Raw genomic sequence first — 10,604 nt, forward strand, 5'->3', positions numbered from 1 at the left:
GCGGTATATGTGTGTACACCATCAGTTTAACTGCACCTTTCTGTGAACTGGAAATGATTTTGTTGCTATTCTGACTTACTTCTTGTCTCACTGTAAATTATAAGCCCTGTAAATTTGTATTGGTTCCTTGTCCATCAATGTCCCTCAACAACATTTAAAATTAAGGATGGATGATACATTTGTTAGACTGCTCAAATGACACAAACAGGCGAGCTTTTGAATTCTGCAGGAGTCTTCATTAGGCTAGATATTACGAAGGAAAATATCAAATGCCTTTTCTTCCCTAGCTTTATTTGCTAAAGTTGAATGGGATGTATAAACTTCTTATTTCTTCTTAAAAGCTTCACAGATTGCCATTTGATTACTGGAAAAATACTCTGAAAGCAAAATAAAAAAATAACATTGACAATCCCTGAATATGTGTTCTCATTTAGGTGTGTGAGGGTTAGAAATAAATGGAGTAAATGGATGAGTCAAGGTAATGAAGACTAGTATGAAATATCTATTGGTTGAGACATGCTTAAAAACATCAGAGGGCTTATGAATAACACACCTTGGTCATATTCTAAAAAGATATTTTAAAGATTTTTCAGATGCGATTGTTGTTCTTGCTAATGGGCCTTGAAACTCCATTGTGTACCAGAATGGAAACCAGTCATTATGTCAATGATAGAGCAGAAAGTTATAATTCCCAAGTGTGATGTTAATCTTTCAGATTGCATCATGTTATTGCAGAATTATAGTAGAGATTTCTTTTCTTTTCTTTTCTCTTTTTCTTTCTTGTGTCTTTGTTTCCTACAAACACGACTTCCTTATTTGTGGGCCAAGGATTCAGTCACAGGTAGCAATTAGTTTAGAAGTTCATTTTCAGAGTTATGCTGAATAACAGGTCACTCATATTTATCTGAATTACAGGTCAATCAGATTTAGCACCACATCACTTTCAGTTAATATCTCTCTCCTTTTTGATTCTCACTAGTATTATTTTTGACCATTTTGTGTTTTAAAAGATCTGTGAGTCTGACTAAGGAAAATAAGGTCACTTTTTCAATGCTACATTTTAAATTTGACTTGATATGCACCCATATTCCACAATAACCACGCTCTGTATTTGCTAGGGTTCATTGTATAAGCCAGAAAGAGAGGTGCAGATGACCTTGTGAACCAGAGCTTGTCATAGTTGCTGGCTTGTTTCCTCTCCAGTTTTGCAAGCCCTTCCTGGAATTCCAGGCACCTTGCATTTAGTGTGCTTTGTTCTGTGATTGATTAATGGAAGGATAATATGGGCTTCAGGTACACATCTCATTATAGAGGCAGGTATTTCTCATGAAAGTGTATGACACTGTCAACATATCTGACAGGGACACTTTGTAAGTTTTCATAGGTTGTGGAGTACACTCTCTCTGGGTGTTAAGTTGACCCAATTGCCTTTATCCTAATGCCTAAAGCTGACTTACTTTTTCAGGCAGGCATTTAATGACAATGACTGAATCCCTTGATGTTGTTTTTCTCCTCCTCAGTTTTTCTAAGTATATTCTAAAATTTTCAAATACTTTAAGATAAATTAATGGATTTTATTATTGCACGTTCATTTTTTTAACCTTTAATTTATTGTGCTTTTAGTGTCACTTGTTTTAATGTCAATAAAATAAAATAGAATAACTTACTTGGGCTGTTATTCTACTTTATTATAAATGCAGCTTGGGGATTGACCTATTAAACTAGAGAAAGTTACTCAGAATCATTCTACTGGATAAGGAGTGCCTTTGGTTACACTTGGAGAATCAGAGGGGAGACATGTCAAAATGTCTCCTCAGTTCTAAAGTGTGTTCTAAAAGTTTCAAATACTTTAAGATTAATTAATGGATTTTTTAATTGCATGTTCAATTTTTTTGATTACACTTGGAGAATCAGCGGGGAGAAATTTATTTATTTATTTATTTATTTATTTATTTATTTATTTATTTATTTATTTATTTATTTATTTATTTATTTATTTATTTATTTATATCCCGCCTATCTGGACTATAAGTCAGCACCACATGTCCTTTCTTTTCTATCATGGAAGAAAGGATGTTGGACTATTCTCAAAATTCTATTTTTTTTAAAAAAAAAATTTAGGCTCCTTGCAAAATGGACCTTTAGAACATTCATCTTCTCAAAAATCTTTCCTGAACCACCATCTGGTGTTCAGATAAACATCAATGGTTACATTTTCAAGAATGGAGAAATGGTAGTCTTCTGCAACTATGCAACGTGTTTGTGGTTAACATGAGAAAAGATGGGGAACAATTAACAGATCAGTGAAAGGGAACTTGAACAAGGTTCCAACGACATTGGGTGATTCATTTTACCTCTTTACTAGTGATTAGGGAACAAGCCACCATGTCACTTTGCTTCCCCAAGCCCCGAAATGAAGACGCGGACAACAACATTCTTTTGGTATTAAACATGGGCCACACTTTATTAACCAAACCAATTTTCCTTAAACCAAATAACACCATATCCTTAATTTGAGGGGGCCTGCGGTAGTGCGGGGAAATAACACCAAATAATTCCTTATATGCCAATGGGCGAGTCCCAGTCCCCAGGTTCCAGCTGTACTACCGACCGGAGGAACCTGCAAGGCTTAATAAAAACACCCCGGACCTCCAGCCATCTCCTTTAATGACTTTTTGGTCCGGAAGTGTTTCAGCGCCTCAGTTGCCTTCAGCCCTGTAATCGCACGATCCGCAGGAACTGTCAGCATTGACGCACTGTTACTTAATGAATATTACCAAAAGGGAAACACCGTGACGACCAGTTATTCCCGCACTACCCGCCAGTGTGACCAAATTTATATATGAAAAAACCCACCGTCCTCGCCTTAAAAACAACTCCTCCCCCATTCCAGTGTGGGATAGGCGAAAAATCCCCCCATCCACCTGCCAATCAGGATGAAGGTCAAAAATTCCTATCCGGCCCCAAAAACAGGCGACCCAGAACACACTAGAACAAAGAGGGTTGGGCGGGCGGGTGCCGAAAGCAAAAGAGCCCCTTAGGACGCACCGGCGCTACCTTAAATAGCGCCGGTTGCGTCATCCAGATCACGTGGCCCCTTTGTTGTCCTTGCTTCCGGCGCCGGGGGAAGCAAGCCCGCCGCGCTTTTCCGAGGGCGTTCCTGCGCCCCTTCAGCGCGCTATCATTTGCTTCCCCAAGCCCCGAAATGAAGACGCGGACAACAACATTCTTTTGGTATTAAACATGGGCCACACTTTATTAACCAAACCAATTTTCCTTAAACCAAATAACACCATATCCTTAATTTGAGGGGGCCTGCGGTAGTGCGGGGAAATAACACCAAATAATTCCTTATATGCCAATGGGCGAGTCCCAGTCCCCAGGTTCCAGCTGTACTACCGACCGGAGGAACCTGCAAGGCTTAATAAAAACACCCCGGACCTCCAGCCATCTCCTTTAATGACTTTTTGGTCCGGAAGTGTTTCAGCGCCTCAGTTGCCTTCAGCCCTGTAATCGCACGATCCGCAGGAACTGTCAGCATTGACGCACTGTTACTTAATGAATATTACCAAAAGGGAAACACCGTGACGACCAGTTATTCCCGCACTACCCGCCACAAACATGAGGACTAGCATCGGCTATGTCCCATGTACCCACCAAGAAGACCAAATTCCTCAAGCAGGCCCCCTCTCAAATCATCCAGAAAAATGTCCAAACCTGCCTCAGACAGGTGGACCCCATCCTCACGGAAATACTCTAAACTGGTTAATAAAATTCTGCGATGCCCAATCACAGAACCGAGGCCGCGTTTGCTGACACCTCTGCAAACTTCCTTGTTAACCAAACGACGGGCCTTGTTTACCCTGTCCCCACTAATCGCACCACGCCAATTTAAGCGTGGAATGATTGTTGACCAAACGATCCTCATCTTGGGATATAAGGCATGTAGCCTATCCAAATCCCTCAATATATCCAATATTAATGCCTTACCAGGTACCTGGGGCAAATCATTACCCCCCAAGTGAACTACCAAGATGTCAGGAGGCGAACATCCAAAGGTAGTCAACCGTCCCAGTTGAATCCATTGCATGCCCCTCATGCCCTTCCAAGTAATCGAAGCCCGGGCTCCTAGACCCAGGTCACTTCCCCAATGGGAAGCAGCCGCATAGCGAGCTGCCCAATATACGTAGCTGTGTCCTACAATCATGATGTTCCATCGCGCCCCCGGCATCTCTCCTCCTGAAAGACAAAAAACAACCCCTACCTATACGTTAGGTAATTGTCTTATATACTTCCTGTAACAACCCGATGACCAGCGACCCAACTGTTTGATTCGCTCATCATCGTATCCAAGAGCTGCCGCCGTCGACGCCGCCCCTATTCGAAATGAATGTGTACCAAATCTAAGGCCTTGAACACCAACTCTTTCCAGCGCCATGTCAGTTAATTTCCAAAACTGATATTTTGTAAGGGGCGCACCATCTTTGTGTTGAAAGAAATAACCCCCCGTGCCTAACCTACAACGAATAAATTGGCTTACCGCCTGAACAGGGCATATCTTTTCTATACTGCACCGTCCCAGCCTTATCTGCCCGCCTTTGCCTCGTTGGTCAGTTTTAGATCTCCTAATCTTAATTACAACCTGCCCATTTCGAATCCCTACGTCATCCCACTGTAATGCCGTCCGAGACTCATCCGTTTTACTGAAAGCTACCAACTCACTAATGCGTAGCGCCCCAAAAAAGGCTACCAACGACGCTGCATGAAAAAGCACCTGCTCATATCTATCCCTACATAAGGTACCCCACAGCTCAACTAAACTTTCCAAAATCCTTGGAGAAATGGGTGTCCTATCATCCCTTAGCCTTCCCCGCTCACGAGACCATCCCTCAATCATCTTCCTAATTCTAAAATCACCCGACCCATCCTTCAGGCCTTTTGCCTTCGCATAAAAACTCAATGCTGCTAACTTACCCTGAATAGTACCTGGCGCTAACCCCCGTCTATACAAATCCACAATAAATTGCTGCAGGTGTCCTACTGGTGCTGGCCACTTTTGTTCCAATCGCGCCCTATTCCTAAATTCCAAAAACTCAGTCACAGCCATCCTATATTTTATACCTGTTCTCGGGGCCAAAGCCATACCTATCGCCCGCGACGCTTCCTCACGCCAATCTGCCAGACCTCCGCCGGAAGCACCTCCGGCAGATCCCTGGCTTCCGGCGCCAGCTCCCTGAAACGCTGGATCTGTTGGCGTGAAAGAGCGTCAGCGATCTGATTATCCATGCCCGGCACGTGTCGCGCGTGCACCACAACATTATTCTGTAGTGCCTTCAATGTAAATGCGCGCACCAAATCCATAACCCTTTCTGATCGTGAGGTTAAATTATTGATGATGTAAACAACCGCCAGGTTGTCGCACCAAAAACGCACCACGGTATTGGACCACTCCTCAGCCCATAGCCAAAGTGCCCCAACTATTGGAAAAAACTCTAAAAATGTTAAATCCCTAGTAATACCTTGCCTATGCCATTCGTCCGGCCACACTCCTGCACACCATCTGCCCTGAAAATAAATTCCGAAACCCAACGCCCCAGCAGCATCTGAATTCACTTGTACATCAGCCCTAAGGTTCATGTCAGATCTCCAAAAAGAAATCCCGTTAAACTGTTCCAAAAACTGCTCCCATAACTTCAGATCCTCCCTGATACCTTTTGTTATTCTCGTCTTATGAAATGGTTTCTTCAACCCTGACATGGCGCTGGAAAGACGCCGCACAAAAGCCCTTCCCGGCGCTACAACCTTACACGCAAAATTCAAATGCCCTACCACGTGTTGTAGCTCCTTCAATGTTATCTTCTTTTTATCCCTAAAACTACCAACCAATCTCCGCATATTTACCAATTTGTCTTGCGGCAATCTTGAAGTCTGCTGTGTTGTGTCTAATTCTATGCCTAAAAACGTAAGGGTCGTTGACGGCCCTTCCGTCTTTTCTTCCGCCAGCGGCAAACCTAACTCCCCTGCCAATTTCCTAAATGTGTCTAAGAATTCCTGACACCTCCCAGTGTTTGCCTGTCCACAGAACAAAAAATCATCCAAATAATGTGCTGTCAATCTACAGCCAATCCTCTGCCGAAGCAGCCATTCCACAAATGTGCTGAACCTTTCGAAGGCCGAACACGAGATGGAACAACCCATAGGTAGGGCCCTATCCACGTAATAATACCCCTGAAATTGAAAACCCAGCAAATTAAAATCTGTTGGGTGGACAGGCAAAATCCGGAAGGCCGCTTTCACATCGGCCTTGGCCATCTCTGCATTGACACCGCAAGATCTAATCATTTTTACCGCCTCATCAAATGATGTATACCGCACAGAACACAGTTCGTCTGGTATGGCATCATTGACAGACTCGCCCTCCGGAAAAGACAAATGATGTATTAGCCTGAATTCCCCTGGGGTTTTCTTTGGAACAATTCCCAAAGGCGATACCCTCAGGTCATCCAGCGGAGGCCTAGAAAATGGCCCCACGACCCTACCCTCACTAACCTCCTTGTCAATCTTCTTTTGAACTACTTCCTCCATTCCCTGTATTGACTTCAAATTTCTGGCAAAAAATGCCCTACGCTTACCCAATGCTGGAATTCTAAATCCATATTGAAAGCCAGAACACAGATATGCTGCATCTTCCTGCCTGGGATAATGCAGCAATCCCATTCTCAGAATATCAATTTTGATTGGTGTTGGTCCCCTTTCCTGGAGGACCGCCACCCCCTTCAGACTTTCTACTAAAACCTCCTTGCTTGCCCTGCCGCTGTCCCCCGGCCCTGAAACAATTAGATCTGGGGTGTTTTCCCCCACAAGTAATGCATTCATGCTTAAACCTGCAAGGGGACTTGTTGCACGACCCTCTATTATTGTATTCGTAGCAAGGCAGACGGGGTTGAACCGTCTGCCCCGCCCCCTGGCGGGTTCCTGAAGTCCCTGTGAACTTAATGTTAAGGTGCCCACAATCAAATCTGTCACCTAAATTCGTTTTAGCTGGCGACATATGCTGCAACCAAAGACCCGGGTGAACCTCGTCCCATCGAAGTTCTGGCCTAATGGCGCTCCTCATTCGGAACGCCTCATCATACCTAAGCCATGCTTGCCCCTCAAATTCTGCTTTTGCTCTGCGCAATATATCATAATATTGAAACAGGGCGGAAGCCTTCCATGGCTGCATTTTTACCAAAACTCCCGCATATATGGTAAAACCAGTGACCCAATTATTCCAATTTCTATCGGGCCTCTTTCGCCTGTGTTTTTCTTTAACCTTTTCGTCATCTTTATCCAGCTCCTTTACCTCATATTCCCTATTCAGGAGATCATAAAAGTCAATATAATCGCCTTTCCAAATTCGTTCCTTAATTGCTGGCGTCAGATGATCGCCTAGCGGCGAATTATAGTCTGTGTAAGGCATAGCTGTGAATGGGGCTGAATTATAACCAGTATTCGGCACGGAAGGGTGCCGTGCTATCCCTAACTCACTGCCATCTTTTGCCGAAGTGTTCTTGTTAGGGCTTGAAAAAGGCATGCCCCAACCCAACCATTGCGGAGCAACTGGCGGCCAAAACCCTCCGGGCCATGCCACAGGCGATGCCACGCCCATGTTGGGAGTGCCCATCGCCTGTGGTTGACCCTCAAACCACGGCCAACATACCCCTTGTGCTGCTGTGGTGCATGTGCTATCATACTCACCCCTCTTCTCACTCCTTGTGTCCTGGGCCGCCCCTTGCGGGTATGGATATGCATCATCATAGGGGTCATACCCACATGAAGTTCCTTCACCAGCATCTGTATTGCTTGTTGCCCCTGTCCGTCCACGTTTGCTTCCCCGGATCCCAAGCGGCTCCGATGATACGTCTTCACCTCCATCTTGTTCTTCATACTCATGCCCCTGCCCGGACTCAAGAACATCAAAACGTCTTGTCAATTCACGAGTCATCGCCTTCATTTCAGCCCTGCGTTTTCCCTTGGACTCCCTAGCCGACCGTCTTGGTGTAACCCCTATGCCCCCATGGGCCTGTGTCTCCAGTTGCTTAGCTTCCATGCTTACAACCTTCGAATGCAGTTCCCGTAGCATAGCCCATGACTCCTCATCAGAGGAGGATTGTGGGGTTGGATGCTGAATAGCCGCTCTCCCACGCACGGGGTCCTTCCCCTTCTTCCTACCCCCCCCCCTTTTTGGGTGGCATCTTGGAAAGGACTCACTTAGACTCTAATATGTATGTAACTATATACCTTTCCTTTCTCTCAATTCAATTTTTTTTTTAAACTTGTGTATTTTTTTTTAATTAATACATATATATATATATATATGTGTGTGTGTGTGTGTGTGTGTGTGTGTGTGTGTGTGTGTGTATATTATACAGCCAGGGTCCTACACCACGAATCCGCCTGCAAACGCACCCTGTTGTAAACCAAATGCCTTACCAACTGCAAAGCCAGACCCAGACAGAATTCTATCTATATGTTCTATGCTTTGTAAAAGCGAAACCAACTCACAAAATGGCCGCCACCAGTTCGGCCATGCGGCTGGTTAAACCTACAAAATGGCGGTCCCAAAAAACCTGCTGCAGCGTCCCTCCACGTGCTGCTGCCGGGTGGACACTCTCCCACTCTCAAGAACCGCCCCCCCAAACCAGTACCGCTCCCCCAATTAGGCCCCTGTCCCTCCAAAACCAACAATGGCCCCAGTGGAGCCAGCCGATGACTAACCCAGATGGGGGGGGGGCGATCCCAGCCAGAAAAACGGGGGGGGGGGTCTCCTCCACAGTGAGCTTATGGCGACAGGCTTAGTCCCCAACGAAAAAAACCCCCCTGCCGCCTGCCTGCTCCCTAGCCCTCTCCTAATGGCCCCAAAACGGCCCCAGCCAAGTGCCCAGACCGCCTCCCAAGCCACCCGCGAAATCCAGGATGCCACTATAAAACGCGGTGGGGGGGGGGCTCAGAGTCGGAGGACGCTCCCAGCTGACCGTCGGGGCCGCGGGTGCGGCCCGCCCGCCGCGCCGCCACCCGCTCACCCTCCTCCCCTAAAGCTTCCCCCCAACAAAGCCCCACGTCTTCCTTTTATTCTTTTTTTTTTTTTTTATATTTCCCCCGCTACTTGCAGCCTCTAAATGAATCGATGGTGGGGGAGGGTGAATCGCTCCGCCACAGCTCCCAGCTCCTCGCCTCTCTCCCTGGCTGCCGAAAGCAAAAGAGCCCCTTAGGACGCACCGGCGCTACCTTAAATAGCGCCGGTTGCGTCATCCAGATCACGTGGCCCCTTTGTTGTCCTTGCTTCCGGCGCCGGGGGAAGCAAGCCCGCCGCGCTTTTCCGAGGGCGTTCCTGCGCCCCTTCAGCGCGCTATCATTTAATCATGTATGAGTCATGTGCACCTCAAAATTGCTTTGAATCAGCAGTGACTTGCTTAAAATCTACCGTGATTTGCTGCTGATAACGACACCACCTCCAGTGCACACATAGAAGTGCACAACAGGACTTTAGACAGTATATTACTAAAAGTAAAAGTCTTCCAGATAGCTTTGGCCTGAGTCATGGTGCTTTGAACTGTGCCTAGAGACAGCCTAGTAACTAGTGAAGCTGTTGTAGGAAGGTAGTTATGTGTAGTGCTAGAACAAAGCATGTGCTATGTTGGTAGAATTCTGTCGCCTGATGAAAAATCATTGGGGAGCCCATTGAGTTTTGGGAGATCTGGTTATGGATGCTTCCTGCTGAAGGTGTTATAAGTCTTAAAGATGCCACAAGACTTTTCTGGCTGATGTATTGTTGCTGGTAATAGTAAGCACAGCAATGTGACTTAGTGGGGACTAATGTTAAATGCCTCCACCAACGGTGTACTCTAAACCCCTCTATATAACCCACATGTTTTGCACCCATCACATATAATGGGAAAGCTATCTCCTACTAGTACTGTGGCTCCTTCTTTTTCTCTTTATTTTGTAGAAAGTTACACTCACATCACATCAAACCTTTAAGGAGGGTTCTAAAACCTAGAACAAGGACCAATTCTCCTTTAAGTTGAGGTTCTTGCCTTTGTCTCCTTCCTTCCAACCCCTTCTGTGTCTCACTGACAATTGTGTATCTTTCCCCCTGTAATGAGTGCATATCTATCCTTTTATTGATAAGAGCCCATGTTGGCCCTCTTACTATAAAAGCATGCCATTCAGAGAAAGCATTGTCTGCAAAACCCAGTCATCTTTTCTTTCCTTCTTAATGACATGCTGAGGAACCTGACATTGATTGCCCTTCAGTGAATGAGACTCAAAGAGCTGCTTGTTTCTTTCTTGTGTAGCTAAGTCTTCCGCAGAAAAGCATTATGTCCCATTATAGATCTAAGTTGTTCCCAACTCAACCTGCATCTTTACAAGTCATCAGTGTGTAGCCTTTAATTTAGTTGTGCTCTGCTCTTCATGCTCTCACTTTGATGCAGTCCAATAACGTTTTCTTGATAAACTTCTTTTTTAAAAAACACAACAAAATAAATATATATGGCCTCACAACGGTGCCTATTACAACAGGTCTTATGTTATGGTCTAGTACAACTGTTTTCCTAGAG

This window comes from Pogona vitticeps, chromosome 6 (assembly GCF_051106095.1).
Source record: "Pogona vitticeps strain Pit_001003342236 chromosome 6, PviZW2.1, whole genome shotgun sequence".
Lineage (NCBI taxonomy): Eukaryota > Metazoa > Chordata > Lepidosauria > Squamata > Agamidae > Pogona > Pogona vitticeps.